General features: G+C 39.3%; 1 protein-coding gene across 1 annotated transcript in view; it reads right to left on the reverse strand.

Annotated features, from left to right (window-relative positions):
- lancl2 (LanC lantibiotic synthetase component C-like 2 (bacterial)) overlaps nucleotides 1–1,221 on the reverse strand; it is a 28,354-nt gene extending 27,133 nt beyond the window's left edge. The window contains exon 1 of the mRNA XM_044339755.1: nucleotides 847–1,221. The gene's annotated coding sequence lies outside the window, so the exon portion shown is untranslated. The remainder of the gene's footprint in view (nucleotides 1–846) is intronic.
- Between the last annotated feature and the right edge of the window lie 22,877 nt (nucleotides 1,222–24,098).

Genomic DNA, 24,098 nt, shown 5'->3' on the forward strand with positions numbered 1-24,098 from the left:
CGGAAAGAAATGTTCATACAAGTGAAGAACAGATCAAAGCCTGGCTGTAGAATTACTGCTCCTGTAGGCTGTAGACTGATGTAGCAGCAATATGCAAAAGTGAAAAAATACCCTATAGTTTCATTTTGAAGACAATATAGCTCATACAGCTTTATTGTAATGATCACAGGTCTGTTACGTTTTACATTTAGAAGGGCATAATTCTCATCCAGTCTTTGTTGTTTCCAATGATATCCATGCGTACATAAGGCAAAAAGCCCAGTAACCTCATGAATGAATGTTTGTATGTAAGTCCAGGTTAGATAGATAGATAAATATTAATCTATGTCACCACTGAATGATTTGGGTTGTGGCTCACATTTTTGGAAGAAAACTGGGTTGTTTAATTGCCTAATTGGGAAGCAGGAGAGAAAAAGTTTGATCAGCTAAAACTTTTAAATAAATGACTAACACATTTAAAACAACATAGGCGTTTACCATAATTAAGAGACGAAGTTTAACATCTGAAGAAAGTTTAGCTAATGAATGTCACCTTGAATGGGCTAAGCTTTCCATTTAGGCCCGGACGATGGGCAATTTATGAAAATTTAAAAAAAAACAAAAAACGAAAAATGTTAAATATCATCAGAAATTGCGGAATTTTCATCACATCCTTTGTTTTTGTTGACCAGTACAACGTGAGAAGGTAAAGTAAGAACAATGAAGATGCAGATCAGAATGAAAATGCCTCAATGGAGAGGGAGAACAATTGTTGCTGCTCTGTGATTGCTGTAAAATTGATCATTATATGAGCTAAAATGACTAAAACACTGCAGGTACTGACAGGTGGAGCAGAATCGGGCTTACCAACAGGCAATATGATCAGCAGGCTATCCGATCAGCAGTCTCTCTGGTCACCAGTCTCTTCAGAGCTTGTTTGGATGTAGATGATCCCGGCCGGTAGTTGCGGCAGCCTCCAGCCTCCCAGCAGCGACTCTCAGCGTCCCAGTTTCCAGCCTCTCCCGTTTCCCGGTGAATAGAAAGTGGAAGCCGCAGTCAGAGCATGCAGGCGGTACATGCAGCCATGTGTCATCGCATCACCATGTTTCTCTCTGTGTCTGCATCCTCCCCGCTCCTCTCTGAGCGCACCGAACCCTCACACTGCTGCTGATGCTGCTTGGCAAATCAACGATCTCCCCTCTCCACCTCCACCCCGGCTTGAAAGACAGACCCCGTACGCTCTGTACAGACCACAGGCTGCAGGAGGCGTCCTAACCCACCCACCCCTCCCCACAACTCCAGCCCTCCCCACCAGTACCCGTCAGTACCCAGTCCAGGCAGCTGACTCCAAATGTGAATGGTGACAGATGGTGTTGGTGTGTGATGCTGTGCTGCCGGGATTAGGCAATATAGCAAATAAATCCACACCCTACACCCCCCACCCCTTCCACACATACCACCACCTCCCCCTGTCGCCTCTCTCTACCCTCCTTATTTCCCTTTCTGTCACTTTCTCCCCCTGCTTCAATCTGCATCACTTTTTATGATTTTTAATGCATTCAATGCTGCAATGCATTATGAGTAAAGGTTGGGTTTTTCATTTTATAAAAGTTGAGAATTCCTAAGTCATTACTAAAAGATACCATCAGTTCTATAAAGGAAGACATTTTACCTTCATCTCAATTATAATTTCCAAGAACACTTTACATAAATGGCTTCCTGAAGAGGCTGACCATTATAACAATTAGTGAGATGATCAGAGCACTAATGGCGTTTGATTCACCAATTTCCCATCAACACTTTCCCTTAAAGTATCTCCAGAGAAGCTCTATGTTGTGTTGCACTAATCTCTCCAATATAGGTGCATCAGAACCTCTGAAGCAGCAGTAGCCTGACCTGAGATGCTGCCTTCCACTGAAGCTTCCATCTCTGATCAAGTCTCTTGTTTCTGTCACACCACTCTCCATCAAAGAAACTCAATGAACTCTAAATGTTTCTGCTGAACAAGTGGGACTTATCTACATTATGATGAGACAGATAAATCCTTGTAGTTTTTCTGTATGTGAGTGATACTGAACAAAACAACAAAAAACCTCTTAATCTTCCTGGTAAGATTGACTTCTCATTTATTAATGGTCAAAGTTAAAGATGCTTATTACATTAAGATATTATTGTGATGAAGAACAATTACTATCACAAATGTTGAGCTTTTTTAATATTAGTCAGAAAATCTAAGTATTCCTGTACTGACCTTTGAAACACTGGTCTGTGGAGGAAAACTAAAGCCTCACTAAGTGGTAAGGCTGACACAGTTGTTCCACTTGACAATACAAAAGTGTGCATGAAGGGAACACGACCCTATCACCAGACAAAACTGCTGTAAACCCTGCTTTATATTCCTGCTTCATTGTTCATTGAGGAAGATTTTATCTATATGTTTTTGTTTTTATTTCTATGTTAGTGCTGGTTTATTATTATTATCATTATTATGATGATTATTATTATTATTATTTGTCCTCTGCCATGGCTCAAATTGCTGTGAGCTGGAATGAGCTAAAACCATGAAACTAAAACCATGAGAAAAGGCCCAAATTTTGGAAAGGCCACGTCCCTTACATCGTAAAATGACTTGAAATTTGATTTAAGTCCACCTCAGTGTGTTCTACAAAAAAGCCTCTCGGACCATAAAAGTCCTTGCTAATTTGCATAAACTGAAAAACAGTAATATGAATAGAAATTTTGGGGATTTTGACTTTATAAAGACCAAGTTTGGTATAGAGCCTTGGGGGACTGAGATACGCAATTCTATTATAGCCTAAATGAGTAAGATGGGCCCAAAAACATGGCCGCCATCAATAAAAATAGCTTTGCAAAGGGCGGGGCTCAGCGAATATTGGCCATAACTCATTAACCATTTGTCCAGTCATCATAAATGTTGGTACATAACTTCAGTCTGTGATTGGAAATAGGTCTACCAAAACATTTTGAGTCTGACCCACAGGAGGCACCACAAATGCCACAAACGTGTATCTGAAAACCCAGTGGACAGAATTTCAAATTGGTGTGCATGCTCTGGGGGCAAGTATTAACCAAAATCTGAAGTGTCATACTGATTGGTGCAAGTGGGCGTGGCCTAACACATATTTGCTCATAACTCAAGATGCCTTTACAATCCAGATTAAACTCACTGGAGACATCCTGCCCATATCTTCTGAACATACAATAGTTTTCAAAACTTTGAGTGCACAATTATTGAAACGCTGCATGCATTGTGATGATGAAACAACTATTTGCTTGGTCTCAAGCAAACAGAAAATAGCAAATTTGCTCTTGGTTTTGGCTGATTGAGCTGCTTCCTTCTGCTGCTTGCAGCTGTATTTATTTTTTATTTTATTCTTTGCTTAGTTTGAGCATGGTATGGTTAAGATTATGGAAATATTAAAGTTATGGTTAATGAAAATGTGAATGTTAGTTAATTATTAATTAATTGAAGGAGTGTCCCAGGAAGTATAAAAGCCGAAATGCACTTCTGACAACCTATGAGGTGCAACACTCCGATGTGAAAATGGAATCTGTCATGGAAGAATTACTTCCTTATGATTTTGCTGTTCCAGTTTATGTGTTCACTGATCAAGTATAAACAAGAAAAAAGGAGAATCTATATTTGTGTAATATACAGTAATTGTCTCTAGATATATATAGGCACTCTGTTTCTCTCAAAGAATAAGGAACAAAAGAAATCATATGAATTCATACTGTTTACATTGACCATCACGTCAAAGATTACATTTTTCTTTCACCTGTATTAGTCATCCACCCCAATTCACCATGCAGACCCGTACATCCTTACTTTCTGCTTCGCTACATAAAGGGCACACTACTTCCTGCATTAGCCCTAAATGTTGGCATTAGATGTCAATCATTAGGTGTGGAATCTTCCTATTCCAGGAGCCTTACCAGTACCTAAAATATAAAGTTTGTCCATAGGGTCTCGGTGTTATTTCAATGAAAGAGGGTCATCCCCTTAGGAGCATGGACGCTGTCAGCAAATTTCATGTCATTTCATTTGCTCATTTAAGTACTTGTTATGTAAAAGTGAAGATGTTGGCATGATGGTGGTGTTTGACAAACAGTCAGGGAGGGCAGAGGGTTCATTGAAATGATTTGGAAAATTTCTCTGGAGGGCATGAAGAGCATTCACAGTGTTATACCAGCGGTTAGTAATACATGAGCCCTCACGACCCGAACAAGCCCTCCAAATTAAACAACAAAATCTGTTATATGTTATTGCCCTCTAAAATAACAAATGCAAGCATTTTCTCATCTGATGCCCTTGTTGGTAGGACGTCATTTGTCAGGACCTTCCAACACAAATAACTAAAAGCCAAAAAACATACAGATCAAGGTTGGGATTATAAAAATTCTTTACTAAGGTTAGAGAACATTTGTAATCATGATTAAAATAAACCAGTATTGACTGTTGGTAGAAAATGGAGTGCTAACAGCAACTTTGTGCCTGTGTTGGTCACACTCTGATTCACATCTGCATGCATTTCATTAAAACACAACAGATGCTAGAAAGAGAAGAGAAATGTAGGCTAACCTATTGCATTTAGCCCAAGGAGCTTGACAAAGGAGCCTGTAGAGACCACGTCACTTTCTTGAAACATCTGCTGGTTGAACAATTAACATGGTTCACTTGATGAATTTATAGCCTACAGCGTTTACCACATCTTACTATATACTTGTTCATGGCAGCACAGTGCTACTGCCTGATCACTCTGCTCTGCATAGCATTTCCTCCCTCTTGATCCAGTACTCAGTGAGAGATTTTTGATGAAATGATGAAGGGCCGTAATGATGTTCTAATCCTCTGGAGACAGGATTCAAACATTTAAATGCTGTGATAACACCATGTATCTGTGGGAGTCCCAGCAGTCTCTTACAAGGTCCATCAGAGCAGCACTAGATGCTGGACTGCCTTTTTTTTCTAGCAAACTTTTGGAAAGAGACAGATGTAGAGGAGAGAGGGGGAAGAGGAAGATTATACTGTACATGGAAGGGACAGCAGATGGTTGCTCCAGTTCCCAGGAAGCTGATAAACTGGAGGCAGGCCCGCAGTACTGTAACAGGGTCAGCACAGTGCAGGATCGGCCTGAGGGTTAGCAGAAATTATCTTTTCACTGGGTCTGTAAACTAAGACTGTCATTTCCTGAGTTCTTTTTTATTAATAACACAAAAATAGTTCACCTGGAGAACTCAGTTGGATCATTTGCAAAGGCTTTAAAGGTAGAGTTAAAAAGCAGTCCTTCTTTTCTTGATCATTTTGCTGACAGGCAGCTGAATTAGATTGTGGACTCTTGACTCTTCCTCTTCTTTGTTCCAAAATAAGCCAATTAAATACCATATATTATACTCTAGTGAGGAGAGCTGATAATCAAAAGAGAACAGTGCACAGTATGGGTTGTAAGAAATCCAACAATTGTACAGGAAGAAATCCATCCTACAACACACACACCCAAAGTAGCCAGAAAGCAAAGCAGCCATTGGACAATGACATTAATAGAAGTAAATGTGACATTGTGTAAAAGAAATATAAGTAAATGGTGGTGACAAATACAGTCAAGCAGTATAGAAGCAAGACATCATCACAAGTAGGACCTCCTGGGAAAAAAAGTATATTAGAGTTTTTAAAAAAATATATGGTTATTTACAGTCTGTGGTTATTTATGACAACATTCTGACTTTTCTGAGTGGCATGCTTTGTTTGACACCTTATGTCGAGGTCAAACTATACGATATTTTCGTCTTTTGAGATGCTGTCATGGACCAAGCAGTCAAGGCACAAGGAAACACAGGTTCACATTTCCAATGGGGTTTTATTTTCCCAAAAAAGATGCAACAAATACAAATAAATGTAAGTAACTGAATTAACTAAGTTATAGGGCCCTTAAAAAGAGATCAACAAAACATAAATCTACTGAAAAATAAGACCAGAGCAGAATGAGACACGAGGGAAACATGTACAGTATACTGGCTGAAACCAATAAACATACACACAGGGGAAGACAACATAGACATAGCTAAAACCCTGATCCCCCCCATGCTGGCAGAGCTTGTGGTCTGGTCCTTGGCTTGGGCTTCTGCATATAACCAGGCTCCACCCTCAGCTACTTCTTTTGCCACAACAGAAAGAGAACTCAGCAGTCAGGCCACTCAAAGGCAAAGAGAAACTAATTAATATAATGTGATTAAACAAACTAGCAATAAGACAAAACAATGTCAACTAAATGTGCACACTTCATTTAGAAAAATGTGTAATGTCAGAGGCGTTAATAAACCAATTCTAAACCAAACAAACTGTGATTGTGTTTTATGTAATTTAAGTTGAGTGCAAATGACAGTAACTGTGGTAATGATGTGGGTGAGCATGTGAAACCTGAGACCCTCAGTATGTGGATGTGGATACAGCCATCACAGATGCCCACTGTGCCAAGTAAGGTGATCATAGAGTGTCTCAAATAAACTGGCAGAGGGTTAATAAAGTGCATTGTACAGTAAATACAGAGTGATTTCAGACAGTTAACATTGGGTCTATTTCTTGGACAACAACCACTGGGTACAGTTGGCACAGCATGCAACATCTAATCAAGCCCTGTTGTCATAGAGGGTTTGCCAAGTTTTAACACCGTAAAAAACTTCACCAACCTGACTACCAAGGTAAGTAACAAGGCATAACGTATCAAAAAGACAGATTTGTTGATGTTATGAGATATGCAAGCTGCTTCCAGCTTTTCTGCTAAGCTAGGCTAAACACACCTCCTACTGTAAAAGCAGAGAGATGTCATTACGATTTCAGTATTTTGACTCATTTGACTCAGTTAGAGTGACATTTGTGACATTACTGACAAATTATGACATTATGAGATATTACATTATCATTTGCTCCGTTCCTCTCTTGCCCCAGAGGGAAAGGAGATCCATTCTCATCTGTGCTCCTTTCTCTGCCAATGACAGACATTTGCTTCTCATTTCCATAACAATGTGCTGCTCTTGCAGGGTGATAGCCAGAACTGCAAGGTCAGCTTTTTCCTTTTAAGTGTGTGAACCGAGATGAGGCTTTATCTTAGTAATCGCAAAGATTTCTCTAATTTCTCTGCTGGATATCATATCAGTGAGCTGTTGCTGCTGTAATGGTGAGAGAAATGCTCATTCTGCTGTTGTGTTTTCAGATCCAGCAGACAGATCAGACAGATGAGCTGGTAATTTGAAAAACTAAAGCTTATGCAAAATTGTGGCAGAGCTTCAAATTGCGCATTACCTCGCTTCATTGAAGGCTAATTAATCAGCCTGTCTGGCCAAGCACGACAAACACAGCAGCCATACACACCAGGCCAACATTTACACACATAAAGCTGCACTGTGTGAACATACTCCTTCCTTTCTGTGTTTATGGATGTATGTGTTTATTCATCAGGAGCCTTGGAGCTGGAGACGATCCTAAAAATGAGCACAAGCATTTTATTAACCTTCCTCAGATGAAAGAGAAAATCTAATTTCCTCTGGTGCTCTGGAGAGTCTGAGAGCTGTTTCCCCTCAAAATGCAATGAAGAAATCACGTGCATTCACTTTCTAAGAGAAAGGGATGTGTTAGCACTTCTTGCTTGGCAACATGAACAACCTGCACAAAAGGTAACATTTGAATAAAAGCGCAGTTTTTGGAGGCAAGGCAAGTTTATGCGTATAGCACCTTTCAACAAGGCCATACAAAGTGCATTACATAAGACATAAATTATTATTATATTGATTTTAAGACAAAATATTTAAAGTAAATATATACATAATATTTGATAATATAAAAACACATACAAATAGGATTTAAACAAAGAGTTTAAAATTGGAGCAGACCATAAAGTTTTATGTTCATGTGTTAGCCAACATTTGCCTATTTGCACATCCAGCAGACACAGAGCAAGATTAGCATTCATTTGGAGGTGTGTTCTCTGATGAATGTTTATCCAATATTCACTCTCCTTTTAGCTCTGGTTTGGTCTCCACCAACACCTAGCTCTTTAGCTGCTAAATGCTCTGCTATGTTCACAAGCTAGTTGCTGACTATGTGTGTCTGCTGTTGGGTGCTGGGCAGGTAGTGTAGAGTAAATTTAGGTCTAAGTCCATTACCACACAAGACTTCTGGTTTGATTTATGGTCTTAACACTGGAGATTCAAGGTGAACATAGAACGTTAATCATTTTCCCACAAGAAAGTATAATAACATATGATAATCATTAGTATAAGTCACTTCCGAAAATTGATTTGTTTACTTGTTTGTGATTGTAGGACCATAGTCACTCTATGGTATTGTTAAGATAGAAAATATTAAGATAGTTTGTTGTTTTCCATAATCTGAGCTAGTATGGTGAATGTTGAACAAAAGAGGTCCGAGAATAGAACCTTGTGGAACTCCATATGTCATTTGATATAGTCACTGGTGGGAAATTATCTCCATCAGTGATGCAAGTAATTACATTCACATTCATCCATTTTTCCACACTTTTGTCCAAAGTGACATACAAATGAGGTACAAAGTAATGAATTAAAATATTAGAATGAAATCCAAACTCATTGAGCAGGGGCTCCATCCAGAGAAAAATAAACTCACCAATGGCTGATCTTCTTCATCAACAGCCTGTTATTACAGTTTGGACTTCCTTCCTGGACTTTGAAAATACAAACCAGTTTAGGATTAACAACTTTGGATAATGTTATGGTTAAGATTTCACTTACTTCAGTGTTTGAAGATAATGTTTTCTATGTGATCAGGATCGTTCACCACCTTACAGCATTTCTGGATATTGATTTCCCATAAATCAAAATGTTAAGCCCTTGGAAACCTTTACTGGAAATGTACACACTTGTGCAGCATTTTAAAGACCAACACCAGCATGAGTTATTACTTTAACTGTAATCCAGAGGATGTAAATTTATTAGTGCTCAAGGCTCTGCTCTGTCTGCCTCCTTACCAACTCTCAAAACTCCACTCAAACCAGAATGACACTTCAGCTCCACCCAGAGCTCAGGGAGCCTGGATGTTGTCAGGAGGATTATGCTCAGTGGCCTTCCATCTGATTTGTGTCTCAGGGGCCTTGTTTCAACAAGATGAACACATCCAGCCGCTGTCTTCACTCAGTTTATTGTTGATGACCTTTGGCAATGTTGAGTTAAGAGGGCTTACAAAATCTTCAGCTGACATTTACTGTTCTCATGGAATATTTTGGAGAGTACATTTGGCTTTTCATGATGTAACTCATCATTGAGTTTGCGTTTGAGTGCAAGCAAGAATGAAAAGACACAATGAAAACAACATATTGTTTATATCATTTCAATACATGTGCTAATACCATGCTCCCAGATGTGTGCAACCACTATTAGACCGTTACAGGATTTAGTGGCTGTTTCCTCAATCGTCCATATTGATGCACTCTGTGGGTGTGAGGCCTCACAGATAAGGCCACAACATGTAGGATTTGAAAATTTCCTATTTAGTTGATGTGTATAGTATCAAAAAACACACTGTGATAGACAGTAATGCAGAACACTACACATACGAGTTCTGCACAGGCTTGAACTGAAGACCTGAACCTGACCTGTAACTGTACATTTAAGACCCGACCTGACTGAATCTGACTGTTACCGCCATGACTGGTACTGCCAGATTTTTCCTTCCTTAATGATGAAGTGCCAAAAGAAAGGCTTTCTCACAAATAAAAGATATGATAACAGCAATATCACGCCAACAGAATATAGCGCAGTGGTCCAACAGCACAAAACATAGCAAGTAGCTTCTACTGACGAATAGGTAGGTAGGGATACTGGGCTGTGAGATCTGTAGTCAGTGGGGTTTAACTTGTCGTCATAACAAGTTTCCACAATGCAAAGGCCTTCTCCATTTTTTTGTGAATTTTAAGAAACTCCCTTTAAGCAAGCTTTTACATTATTTAAATCAAAACAGATTATTATCTTGCCAGCTTAATGCAACACATTAACTTCTCTCTCTCTCTCTTCCTCTTCCCAGTGGGCATCATGAATCTACTTGCAACACATGACATGCATGGATGCAGGCAACTCACACAGTCAGAGAGAATGAAACTTCTTATGAAAGGACATTTGAAAATGACCAGACCAAGACCGAACCCAAGCCTGAAACTTTACTTAACAAAGTACATGTTATACTTTACACTCCCACACATTCTTTACTGAAGAACTTTTTCCCTTTGGAGAATTTACTGATCATCATAAGTTATCTTTGACTTTGAGACAAGTTAAATGTTCATGCAAATGGATTTTCACATTATTATACAGATAGGAACAGAAGCCACCGGCTGCTTTGAAAGGATGAAAAACACAGTCAGAAGTCTGTTGTTGGCTTCTACTGAGACCAAATATACCGAAGCAGCAATTTAGTGGTAGACAGTACACAGACAGCACACTGAGATTTAAAAGTCAGCCAGTGTTGCTTACTGCTCATAACTAACCTTTTGATTCATTTTCAGAATATTCTTGAAATACTGTATTGTAATTGTTGGTTATGTTTAACACTCAATTTAATATTGTTATTTCTATTCAATTAGATATGTTCTTTATTCCTATTATCTTTCAGCTCTGACAGCCCTGTGTTCACAGGGTTCAGTGCATTTAATGAGTATTGACTTGTTTACTCCTGAATAAGCTTTATACACAAAAAGCAACATTTCCTCATTAATAATAAAGTGAAGTGAACCATATCTGTCATTTACAGTACATTATGCATAAAAATGAGTGTCTATGTATGCATTCATTTATACAGCATATACTTTAAATGCAATTTAAATGAATTGCTTTTGTTGTGTATCTACACAATGACCCCACACCACCCCTCCATTTCCCCAGCAAGCACCACCTCGTCTACAAGCTCTGATACTTTGATCGAAATGTTTGTAGATGAGACGAGTGAGATTATCACCGTGGCAACTACTCTGTCACCATGATGACATGATGCAGGAATTTTGCAAGAATTTGTTGTAGTCTGTTAGCCTTACGCAGGGATAACCAGGCTATATCCCACCACTGCCGCTTTAGGCCACACATGCACACAAACACACACTCACACAGTCACAGGAATTAATCAGAGAGAAAAGTGGGTCGCTTGCTAAGCTAAGCAGTAAGATGATGACCTCTGCCCAGCGGTCAGTCCCAAGGCTTGGACATTTAATAACGATGACATTCACATAGTCTGAGAGCTTCATAGTGGGATGAACAGAGCAGTGTTGAGGACTCTTCTTACAGTGGGATCTCAAGTGGTCCTGAAAGGCCAGATAAGATTGGTCTTATTCTATATTTTTTTATTTTCTGTGGCAGAAGACATACATCTTTAAAACCACCTCCAAAAAGATATTGTTTCATTTTTTGGAAAAGTTCCTTTGTGCATTTGTTGCAGACTGCTTTCACATTTGTAGTTCTAGTGAGTATTTCTGGCAGCAGGATGAGTGTGTGTGTTCATGGTAGTGAAGGAACATGTCACCCAGTGCAACAGTCATGAATGTGTTTTCAATATGGAGCTCTACAGCACAGAGGAATAAGATATATCAGGCACTGATACACATACAATACTTGTTAGTAGGATCAAAATGTTGTTGGTTTTGGTCTTTTCATTCGATTTGTTGACAGCTAGTTAGTTTTTCACACTTTTGATAAGAATGATTCTTCTCATCCTAGCTTTCACTCTCACCACTGTTATCTCCCTTATTCTCTCCATACAGTACAGGAAGATGATGTACTATTGTAACATATGCAATATAATATCCTATTAGTGTAAATAAACAGCAGAGACCTTTCCATACAGGTGGCTGGAACATATCTGATATGAGAGGCTCTGTCCTAAAAATACACAGTCTGTGTATCAGGTGTACATTGTAATAGTTCCTGTGAGAAATTCAATGCAAAGTATATTAACTGCAATTGCACACAGTGGAAGACTTCTAATCTTCTCATTCAACACCAGCTCCCCTCTTTCAATTAAGACTGTTTCTGCATCCCGATCAATCAAATAAAACAACATGGTACTTCTGCCTTCATTCACACACACACAAGTGTAGCTATGCCTCTCAATCCTCTCCTCTCTTCTCATTTCCTTTCCTTTTCTCTCTCCTTCTACCTATGTTTGTGTGTTTCATTGTAGCAGTATGATTTTCCAACATGTCCTCAGTCAGACAAAGGATTAACAGTCTACTGTAATCATTCTATGACCTCTGTTGGTGAGCAGTAGGAAATACAACAACACTGATACTCATTCCCTCCTAGTAGATGTTGTTGTGGATGGTGTTGTTCTCCATTACTGAACAAAGGATAATAAGTTGACGGGAAGAAGGAGGAGCTAATGTTCTAAAAAGTATAGACCATAAAGTGAAATTTAAAAGCCATAAATCACAGTAACATGTGATCACTGAGGCATGGGGATTAATAAATGATCCTACAGTACAGCACAGTAAGATCTAATGTATTACACTTTACTGGATACTTGGAGTGTTTTGTTGCACACTTTGTGGTATGTTGGGATCACACAAAAGTACATAGTTGTGTCTAAAATCACATACGGACATTTCATGAACTAAATAATTTGTCAGTCTCCACACAGCCCATTCTGTTTGAACTGACAGTTTTGTTTTATTCCTATATGATTAGTATTCCTATACACTCCATATATCTGGATTTTATTTATTCAGCTAACTAATGAATATTAATTACCACATAAATATTCTGAGGCCTGGTCACATCAGTATTTAAGATGGCAAAATTTTCAAATTAATTTCAATTGACTGGACAGTATAATTCACTTGAAGTGAAGTAGATCTGTGCAGATATCCCGTATGGAATGTAAACATTTTTAATTGTAAAACCTTACTTCCTTCCCCCACCCCCCCCCCCCCCCCCCTCCCCCCCCCCCCCCCCCTCCTCCCCCCCAAAGACATGACCACAGTGTCCTCAATGGAAGCCATGGTGCTCACTGTACATACATATGGTGTATTCTGTCCCTTCATTATTTGTTATATTCTCTTTTCTTGTACTGATACCTTTGCTGTATCCAACATAGAACTCTGTTTCTTTTAACACCACATTTGCTCTGTTTTTCACTCTTATTTATGTTCATCTCTGCCGTTTCCATCATTCATTGCTGCATGTTGAGATTTACAAGTTACATTGTCATTACAGTGCATTCTGTTCCGTTCCTGCACTGATTACAATCACAAGAGCTATAAAAGCTTTTGGCAAATCATTGTGTTGAGAAGAGGACTGAAGACAAAGAGGCTGAGATGGAGACCTCCAATTATGGAAACATTTCCAGGAAGTGTGTTGTGTCAGGATCAACGGTTTATACTTTCAGCAGACAGTATGACTGGATCGCTCATCTAATTACAAACAACATTGACTGCTGCCACATAACCACAGTCATTCACATTCATACACCAGAACGCACTCACACACACACACACACACACACACACACACACACACACACACACACACACACACAAATAGACATAGACTTCTCATAGGGAGCTTGTCTGATGTGTATTTTTGGTTTAATCAGAGTCATGGAACATCATGGTAATTCAGTAAACTGTACCAATGCTGATTCATCATTATCCAGGCCCCCCTAAGAGCACTTTCTCCACACAAACTGCATTAAAGGACGAGAAGGTTCACAATTTTTCCAAGTCTGTCTTATAACAGCAGTCATATTCCTGTCCCCCTAAGTGATGGGGGACAAAATCTACAGTCCTCCTTCTGTGCAAAAATGTATTTAAAAAGTTTATCTGAGGCTAACATGAAGCTTCAGTCTTTTTAGTGCCAAGGTCCCTCTTTTTGTTACTTTACTTCCACCACAGCTCAACAGGGAAACACTGTCCGAGGAAACACAAAGAGGGAATTTGATGCTAAAAAGACTGTAAACGTGGCAGATATCCACTTGATATGACTAACTCAGCCTGCTGAAGCCTCATATAAGCTTTAGATAAATGTTTGAATGCATTTTTGTACAAGATGACTGTGTGGACACACTGTGGATTTTGTGGATTTTAACACATAGTGCGCAAAGTTTAGGAGTTCAAGCATAAGTCAAATAAAATCATCATATGAAATATTTTGTGGAAAATCTTTTGCAGTCAGTGACTGGCTCTGAAGACTTCAGGCAGCCATAACAGAAGCAGCGCCATGTTTGACAGATGATGTACTATGCTTTGGCTCATGAGATGCTCCTTTTTTCCCCCTCCACATATCACTTTCCATCATTCTGATAGAGGTTGAGTTCTGTTTCATCAGCCCATAGAACTCTATTCCAGAACTCTGCCACTTTCTTTTTGTATGTTTTTGTGAAGTGCAGTCTGGCATATTGAGCTGAATCCTCTTGCTGACATCTTTTTCAGGAGATCCAAAATTTTAGAATAAAAGTGGCAGAATCTGGCTGAAGCTGAATGTACAAGTTAAGTTAAAAGTTAAGTTAAAACAAAAACAACAACAACAAAAAAAGGATTTTTCCATTGAGTTAATGACAGTCAGAAGCTTCCTGCCAGTGTCTGCTGTCTTTTTAAAAAAATGCGTAGGGGGAAGGGAAACACATGAAGGAGAGAAAGTAGGAGGGGATTGAAACTCAATTTCCTCCTCAGGGATCAATAGAGAACAATCAATTTTAATCCGATTCTGACCAATCCAATCAAATGGAAGAGGGGGGGGGGGTGTATGATGGATAGAGGCAAGAGCTGAGGAAGAGAAGGGGAGAAACGAACCCTTTTCATGGCAGGAATGTTGATGCGGAAAGGCACAGGTGTAATTAATAACATTAATGATGGCTGCATTTCAAATTGGCACAGTGGCTGCTGGTGTTGTATTTGATGGCTCACTGGTTTGCTGGAACACTTTGATGGAGCAGAGCCAATAATACACTACAATAACACCCTGCAGCACAATTTGCAGTCTGGTGGAGGTCCAAATTCATTTTAAAGGAAACCTCCACCCTGGGAGCCCCTTCCACTTATATATCATTCATCTTCACTGTAGCGTTCAGTGCAAACTAGGAAGTTAAATATACTTGATTTGGGCTTAAATGTGCAGAAACACTAGTATAATCTAACACACTCTAGCAATACTGATGTGGAGTGCTAAATGATGGACAGCAGCGCCCTCCAGTGGTGACTGTCTGTGACTACAATAAACCAAGTGATCACAACAAGTCTTCATATAGATTGTATGATATAAAGATACAGTGAATGTAAAGATGGTGATTGGTTAGAACATTCCCAGAGCAGAACCAAAGACTCTCTGCTGGTGAAGTGTGATGATGATGATGTTCAAACAGTTGCGTGTAAAGATGAGAAGAGTTCCATTTTATATCATATCATATTATTATATTATTATATCACATGATCATAAAACTATCCAGATCACCTACAGCAGAGGTTCCCAACCCCTGGGCCGCTGACTGCTACTGGGCCTCGGAACATTTTCTACGGGGCCATGAGGAAACAATTGCATTCAGCTAAACAAAAGCTAAATAATGATAATAATAATACAACTTTGCAGTAATTGCTTTGGCACATTTAACTTGGCGTAGTTTCATCATCACTCCCCGTCAGCCCCCCAGCAACAAGTCCTCTTTCAGCGTTCTAACAGAAATCTGACGGCAAACAAAGTGCACTTTGAGCTGCTAGTTTGATTTTTATGCACGACCACAGAATAACTACAGAGATCATGCCTGATCCAAAATTGATATGATTTGTAAACAGACATGTGAGCCAGCAAACACTCTGTCAGCGAGAGCACTGACACAGTGTGTATCCAACCTGTCTGATCGTCTGACTGCTTTTATCTCTTCACCCGTCTGACTGTTTCCATGTCTCACAAATTAACCTCATGAGTGCAGTGACAGGCGTGATGACCAATACAAGAAAAACAAGACTCAGGTTGCCTAAAGTAAATCAATTTCTGTTGCTTGTTAAAACATAACTTTATAGGGATGGAAAATATGAGACAAGTTAGACTTCACATTTTTTATTTGCTCATTATGGGGCCCTGGAGCTGTTTAGTCCACTTGTGCCTTGGGCTGGTTATGCCTTTAAGCAGTGGGACACCGTCACAAGTAATACCAGAGAGGCCACGAGATACATAACAGGAAAGCAGAAAAAAACATATTTCTGCTGCACAAAGTTATTTTTCATGACTTTCCTCTGATCTTTGCTTATTTTTTTCTTATGATTTACTGAATAATTTAACTTCTTCAGGACTGCAAAAATATCCTAAATAAAACAAGTAAACAGGTCATGACAGGTAGATGTGCAACCAGTGATGCGGGTCTATTTTACACCAAAGGTGTAAACATTTTGGAAAGGATGCTATGTGTTTTAGAAATTTGAGAGTACTTTTTCTATCATTTGTGGTGTCCACTGGGATCCATCCATTTCCACAAGGTAAACCAGTTAATCAGTGAGTCTAGACACAAAAAAATGTAAAATCCATTACAGTTAGCATCCAATCTGTATTATTTTTCCTCAAAGTTACATCATTATTGTGTAACTCAAACTGAACTACCCTGCCATGATCATGTAACACTGTCGAAATGATGCAGACTTTCTATTCACTGTGATATATTACACAACTCAAGCAAGTTTCATGAGTCGGCTAATTGATTTTCATACTGTGCAGAAATTATTTTCATCATACTGATGCCTGGAACTGTTGCAGAAATACATCCAGAAATGAGAAACTGTACAGAGTGCATTAGAATATGATAGAAAATACACAGCAGATGAGGCAGAATCATTGTATTATATTTGTTTCTAAGCACCAAACAGAACAGAAATCCATTATTAAAGAAATAACCTATGATTGCTAATGTATTTGCTATACTAACAGCAATCAAACACCTTATTTATTTTTCATAACTGTTGCAGGGAGACATCAGACATCGCTGAGCTGCTCAGCTTGCTGACAGACGCTGCACTGTCTCTGTGTGTAGCAGCAGGAGCAGCAGCAGGCCAACATCCATACATCACTGTTGATCTGCAGAGAGCCTGTCAAGCTATTCTTAGCCTCCACACAAACACACCGAGGGAAAAAAAAAAAAATACAGAACCACTCCCTGCTAGACAGGCAACTTAGCAAAGTCCCAATCCCCTCCCTGAGGCGTGTTTAGTGTTGCAATGCAATGCAGGTGAAATATCATCATTACCAAAGTGTAGCGGAAAGCCAGTGGAGCTCCTGGAGGATGATTCAGGGTGTCAGAGCTCTAATCAGACCATTTGTGAATGATTTATGGGTGTTGCTTCAGCCACTGCCCTGTGTGAAGAGGTGGGAATGGCTGGTATTACAGAAGGATGATGGGAAACCAGCGTGCAACATCACACACTGATGTGTTTCCGTTAAACATACACACACACGTGTATGCACGGTTAAGCAGGACACAGAAGTGTGTGTCTGCGATATATGTCGTAACGCACGCTGACTGCACTCATGTTAGGCATGCGGAGAAACCTGCTGCGGCACAGTTTTCACTCTCTCCTGGGAAATCTGTCCAGCCTCTGCAGCACAGCACACATCCTGTACAGAATATATATGTAACTCCATATAGAATCCCCTCAGGCTCTAGTTTGCACTCAAAGTGCTGCTGCTGCTGCTGCTGCTGCTGCTGCAGTGCTCAGCTCAATGGCTCCTAGGCAGAGCGTTGCACCGCAGCACTGCAGTGTGAGGAGGCAGCAGCTCGCTTAATGATTCACTGCATCGATTTCCTCATTGCTACTGACCTTTCATTCCCACTGCCTGCTCTGAGCCTCAGCAGTGACACACTACCAGAAACACTGAGAGAAGAAAGAAGGGGAGGATACAGCATGTATACTGTGTGTTAATCACTGGCCTGCTGTAGAGACGCTGTATGTGGAGGGTCACAGCTACTGCTGTTCTCTCCATCAATAATACACAATGTTCCATAATATCTTACTGCTTTAGTTGAAGGGAGATTGGCATAGTTCACGCTGAGCCTCTACAGTCTTTGTGCAAACAAGATAATAACGCGTGCGTACATCATAATATGTTGTGCGCACAATAGCGACTTGTGCTCACAAGTTCTTTACCTTGAAAAGGAAACTTTCTGTTCTTTTACTCCTTCTCTCAACTGTCAAGTCTTTTTACTTTTTCATTTGCATTCACACTGAAAGAACAGAGAAAAAAACAAAAGAACAACTGATTAAAAAAAAAACATTTTCTGTCAAAGGAACTAAGAACACTGAAAATAGTTGATTACAATTCTGAACTAAATGAAATTCCACACATATACTGTGTACCTATAGATGCTGAATCATTGTTCTGTGAGAATGACTTATCCATCGGTCTTTGGTGAGAGTATTGATTGCATTCACAGAGTAAACTTCAACCAACACACACACACACACACACACACACACACACTCACACATACACACTCACACACACACACTCTCATAGAGAGCTTGTCTACCTGTTTTCGAAGTGTGAAAATGCTTTATGAATATCAACTAAAATCTAAATAAATTAGTTAAAGAAATTCAAAGCTAATACTGTTCACCATACAGTATCATCATCATGGCAATGTAATGAGATGTCCAACAACAGCAGCTGACATAGTTCAGTTCAGCAGTTAAAAGACAAATCTGTCACTCCAACAGCTGCTTCAGGGTCTTAATAGTCTCCAGAATCATCCTGCTTTATAAGACCCGACAGTGTAACATCATCTACTGTAGAATGCTGTCACATGCCTGTGACTGCCTCCCATCTATGTCATGCACCGCTCTGCTTCAGCATCTAACATCATGTCAAAGCATTTTCTCTTTCTGGCTGTCACAGTGCAGCGCTGCTCTGGTGTCTTTGGCAGCTGGATTCATATTTTCTTTTTCAAGTTGTGTAATATGACTACAGACTGTCTGCTGATTTCTCATTGCGCAACTTGAAATTCGTCTTTTCACTCTTAGGTAATATTTTTATGCATGAAACTCACCCATAAATGGAGAGGAACAGTTCACCTTACATGGTAATTTTAGGTGCACCTATGTACTGGTAACATACTGTAGGTTTACAGTATGTTGTTTGTTTTTAACATAGACTATGCATAATACATTTGTTGCACCCAATAGAGCTAAAAGCTCATTTCCATCTGTAGTCCCGGGGTGGAGGCTGCTAGTGATGCTCAGGTTCACAGAGTAAAAGATAACTTTCAGTTGTGGCGAATTAAAACATCACACTCTGAAAACAATCACAATAAACCATCTATATTATGAATCAGAATAAAACAGACACTTGTTCTCAAGTAGGGAGTGCAGCATCTGTAATTTAAAGGACGGGTTCACAATTTTTCAAGTCTGTTCTAAGACAATAATCAGGAGCCCAAATGAAAAGTGAAACATGTTGCTGTAATCATTCCTCCTGTTCATACTGACCATTAGAAGATGCCTTCATGATGCACTTACAATGTGAATGATGGAGGACAAAATTCACAGTCCTCCTTCTGTGCAAAAATGTATTTAAAGTTTATCTGAAGCAAATATGAACGTTACAGTCTTTTTAGTGCCAAAGTCCCTCTTTTTGTTACTATACTTCCACCACAGCTCAACGGGGAAACTATGTCTGAGGAAACACAAAGAGGGAATTTGATGCTAAAAAGACAGTAAATGTGTCAGATATCCACTTGATATGACTAACTCAGACTGCTGAAGCCTCATGTTTAAATGCATTTTTGCATTAAATGAATGTATAGACACACTGTGGATTTTGTCCTCCATCACTTACATTGAAAGCACATTTGAACGGGATCTTTTAAGCCAGTATGAACAGGAGGAATGATTACAGCCAGGAAAAGCTCTTTCACTGTTCATATGGACACCTGACTGTTGTTTAAAGACACACTTGAAAAATTATGAACTTGTCCTTTGTCCTTGTCCTTGTATCTAAATAAACACATCAAATTTGAAAAATATAAAAATATAAACATCATTACAAACAATAAGTCAGCATAAGAATTTCCCAACCACAGATGTAGATTAATGCTGGCCAACATAATGAGTGTATCTGAGCTCTGTGACTGCAGGTCTGAATGTACTTTAAACATTTTCATCAAGTTGAAACAAGCGATTTATGAAACATTTGTGCAGTTAAGAGAATTTGGTAAATCCAACTGAGAAAAAAAGTAAAAGAGGTTTATGATAAACATATGGAAATGTTCTTGCATGAGGCCCATTGCATTAATCTGTCTCTCAATACTCTCTGACATCTGTACTCTGTCTGTGGCTCTCAGCTCAAACCCACTGGTTCCTACTGAAGTCATAAATCTTTAAATGCTCACAAAAATATATCTTCATTTAAAAAAAAGTTTAGTAATTTTGTAAAACAGCTGGTCACTGTAGTTTTTATACAAACATTCCTCAAACAGGTGGAAACAGTGCATCTGTTGTGGACTATTTTCAGTGGCAGATTAATACATGTTTGGTGCTCTAGCAGGTAGCATTCTCACTGTAAGAGAAATAAGTCAAGATTAGTGTGTTTGAAGGTTGATTAAACGATGAAGTACATTTTTGATGACAAAAGACAGAAATAGAAATACAGAAATAGCAACGGAAAGGTAAAAATAAAGTAGGAGTAAAAATAGAGCAACAGAGGAAGACATGGATAAAACCAGAAAGTTTCAGCCTCTTCAGCAAAGATGAAAGTGTGTGTATGTGTATGTGTGTGTGTGTGTGTGTGTGTGTGTGTGTAGTCAGAGGTCCAAAGCCAGTAGACAAAAGCCCATTTCCAGCATCACTTCCTGTTCAGTAGATTGTAAATCACAGCCGTCCACTGACTACTCTTAATCAGCTCTGTCACTGAAATCAGTGGAGCCGATGGATCAAAATGAGCCTCAATACTGCACCACATGCTTAATCAACATCAGAACAACCTGCAGTCAGTTCCACTCACAAATGAGCCATTGGCCTCTGGTTAGTCAGAGTCAAGGGAATCAATATCCCAATATTGGGATTAAGTTCTGGTTTTAATGCTTCATTCAGCGAATAAACGCATCAACAGTTCAGTTAATAGATGACAAGAGTCTTTGGTCACACAGAGGAAGTGTACAGCAAGCTGGTGGTCAGGAGGTGAATTCCATCTATTCCCTAATTTATCACTAAGTCCTGAAGACTACATTCAATCAAACCTGTAAGTACGTAAACTTAATTTCTATAACACCTTTCAAAGAATTACAAGCTGCTTCACAGGTATGCAGAAAATACAAAACTATCAAATACAACAAGAATTTCATAGTGTCCAAACATAGAGGAAATAAAATAAAACTATAAAAAGAACAACATAAAACCACAGGAGTAAAAAAATGCTTTTCTATTGACCACTGATTTATAGCATGTGCTTCACTCTCAAGCGCTGCCGCCATTACTGCCGTGTCTGAGTGGCAGTGAAGATATTTCCACTGACAGTGAAAGCAGAGATGAAGGTCGTCTGTGTGAATGAGTTATTCAGTCTTAAAACACTAGTGTGAAATGAAGGTGCTGCAGGTTTTATATCTGATCTCCAGCAGCAGTGTTCATTTTGTCAAAAAAAAAACTATTTGTGTGTTCCATTTTAACGCCCCCTGAAATTGAATTTCCGACTCGGAAAGTTGGAAGAACTTCACCAACCCCGACCTCAAAATCCAAGATGGCTGCTCCGTGTGTCATGAGTAGTGGAAGCTGTAGTGATATACTGTTTATTAGCACTTCTGTCTTATGTGTGTCTCATTAAATCAGTCACACACACTGTACTGTCCAACTTCTATCTGTGGATGTGTTGCTACAGTGTTTGTATGCGCAAAACACAGCGTAATTGTTATCAACTGGTGTTGCTAGCAATGGCTAACACTGGCTAACCTAGCTAGAAGTGGTTTTAAGACTTGTCGTACTGGTCAACCCAGATGTGATGTCATTCCCATTCTGACTTCTGAGGTGAATGGAATGCAGCAAATGATGAAAGTCTTTATTCATGACCTGTTTTTTTACTATGAAAACTGGACTAAAACTACGATGAACACTCTAGTTTTAAATTTTTTGTCTGTCAATAAAAACTAAATGATAGTGTTAAAGACGTATGAATGAACAAATTAATTAATGACTGTTTTAATGTAAAGTCTAATTGTGGAATCACTCACTGTAGCTCCTGATTGGTGAAACAGTTTCCTCCAGCAGCCAGTGATAATTGTTAAGAAGTTGATTTAGCTGTTTGACCTGTTGCACTCCTGTCAATACGAAGCATCTTCATTCTATAACGTTCTGTCTGTCAGTAATGTTATCTGATGTTAGCGCTTCTTGGAAGAAAAAGATTTATGGACTAAATTCACCTACAATCTACTGAGATTTAGACAAGAAGTAGCAGCAAAGCATTTGTACAAAGGTGAGCTAGTGTAACATTATGAGGTGCTGTGGGTGTAATATTAATGTTACATTCAGTCAGCTATCTGCCAAGTTGCTATCAGAAAGAAAGGCTAGTCTCCACAGCTAGTCTGCTTAGTGGATGCAGCTGCAACAGTCCAGAATCTCTTTAGTCTCTGTAGGTCTGCTCACTCAACTACAGTCACACGGCAGCGAGTACAGCCTGACTACACACGGACAGAGACAGACTTGCAAAGCTGCGAGTGCTGATCCAGAGGTGCCGACTTTTTAATTTTGATTAATGTGTGGCAGGTGTTCCTCTGCAGCCGTATCAGTGTCCTGCACTGTGATCTTGGTGCAGTTTGGGGGGGTTTTATTGATCACTCCCTGTGCTCCCATCTGCTGCTCAGTCAGCTTTATGCAGGAGCGATAAGACCAGTGCATTGACATAGAAATAAATTGCATTTGAACTGTTCTCAATCATCTTTATATTATAATATGCATGTTCTCTGTGTGAAATGAAGCAAAGACTGTGAGACAGATAACTGTCATCACCATCATTAGTGATATTTATCCTCCTACATTAATGAACAGGCCGGCTCATTCCGTACATACCTGTTAGCCTGCTGATGTCCTGTTGCTACTACTCTGAGCTCATTCACCCACCTCAGCCTCCACCTGCTGCCTCTGTTCACTACATTTCCCATGGGGGATTTATATTGATCACTCCCTGTGCTCCCATCTGCTGCTCAGTATGCTTTACAGTAGGTAACAAGACGCAAAAATAAAGCAGCATTTACCTGTTCTAAATAAACCTGAGGTATCTTACTGGATGTATTCAGTCAGTGCAAAACAATGAACTTCTTCAAGGAGAAACTGAAAAAATGTGCTCCATTATCCCTGTGTTTAAAAGACATCACATCTCCCTCCTCTGCGTGACTGCAAGCTTTTCAATTTGGAGATGTGTTTATGTCTGAGTGCTTTTAGCTCCACCAACTCCTGAGAAAAATATCTGTCACTTCAGCTGCTAAATGCTCCACTATGTCCAGCAGCTAGTCTCTACCTGTGTCCATCTGCTGTGTGGTGCTGGGCAGGTCATGTACAGTAGGTTGATCAGAGCCTTTTCACTCAAAACAGGTCAATGAAAACTGCTTTAACTAATTACAAATGTATCAGCCAAATTCTCAAAACAGAAAAAATAAGTCTGTTTATTCAGATCTGAAAAATAAAAGTCATATTTTAAAGAGTCTCTTCACTCTAGAATGTGTTTTTTTCAGTTTGATATTTGCACTAAGAGGGAAAGTTTCTCTGTACTGACCGCAAATCTGAGTTGAAGGCGTGTCCTTTCGAGCATGATGTGTGATATCACAACAATATTGGAGCCAGTCATGGTCCAGTATGCAACAGGTGTGATGAGGAAACCTGAAGCCTCCAGTGCACAAACACTGAGAATGAACTTTCTGATGAAGAAGAAGACATCTTGTGTTCAGCAGGAAAACTCTTGAAATGATAAATATTTGCTTATTTACAGATTCTGGATTTTCAATGATGGGTGAGAGGAGGAGATGTCATTTTAAGAATTTGAACAGAGGTGATTGAACTTTTTTGTGGAAATTATTAGTCAAAGTAGAGTATTTTCATGTCTTCACACATGTCTGAGGGGGATTTTTA

The sequence above is a fragment of the Thunnus albacares genome, chromosome 21, assembly GCF_914725855.1.
Source record: "Thunnus albacares chromosome 21, fThuAlb1.1, whole genome shotgun sequence".
Taxonomy (NCBI): domain Eukaryota; kingdom Metazoa; phylum Chordata; class Actinopteri; order Scombriformes; family Scombridae; genus Thunnus; species Thunnus albacares.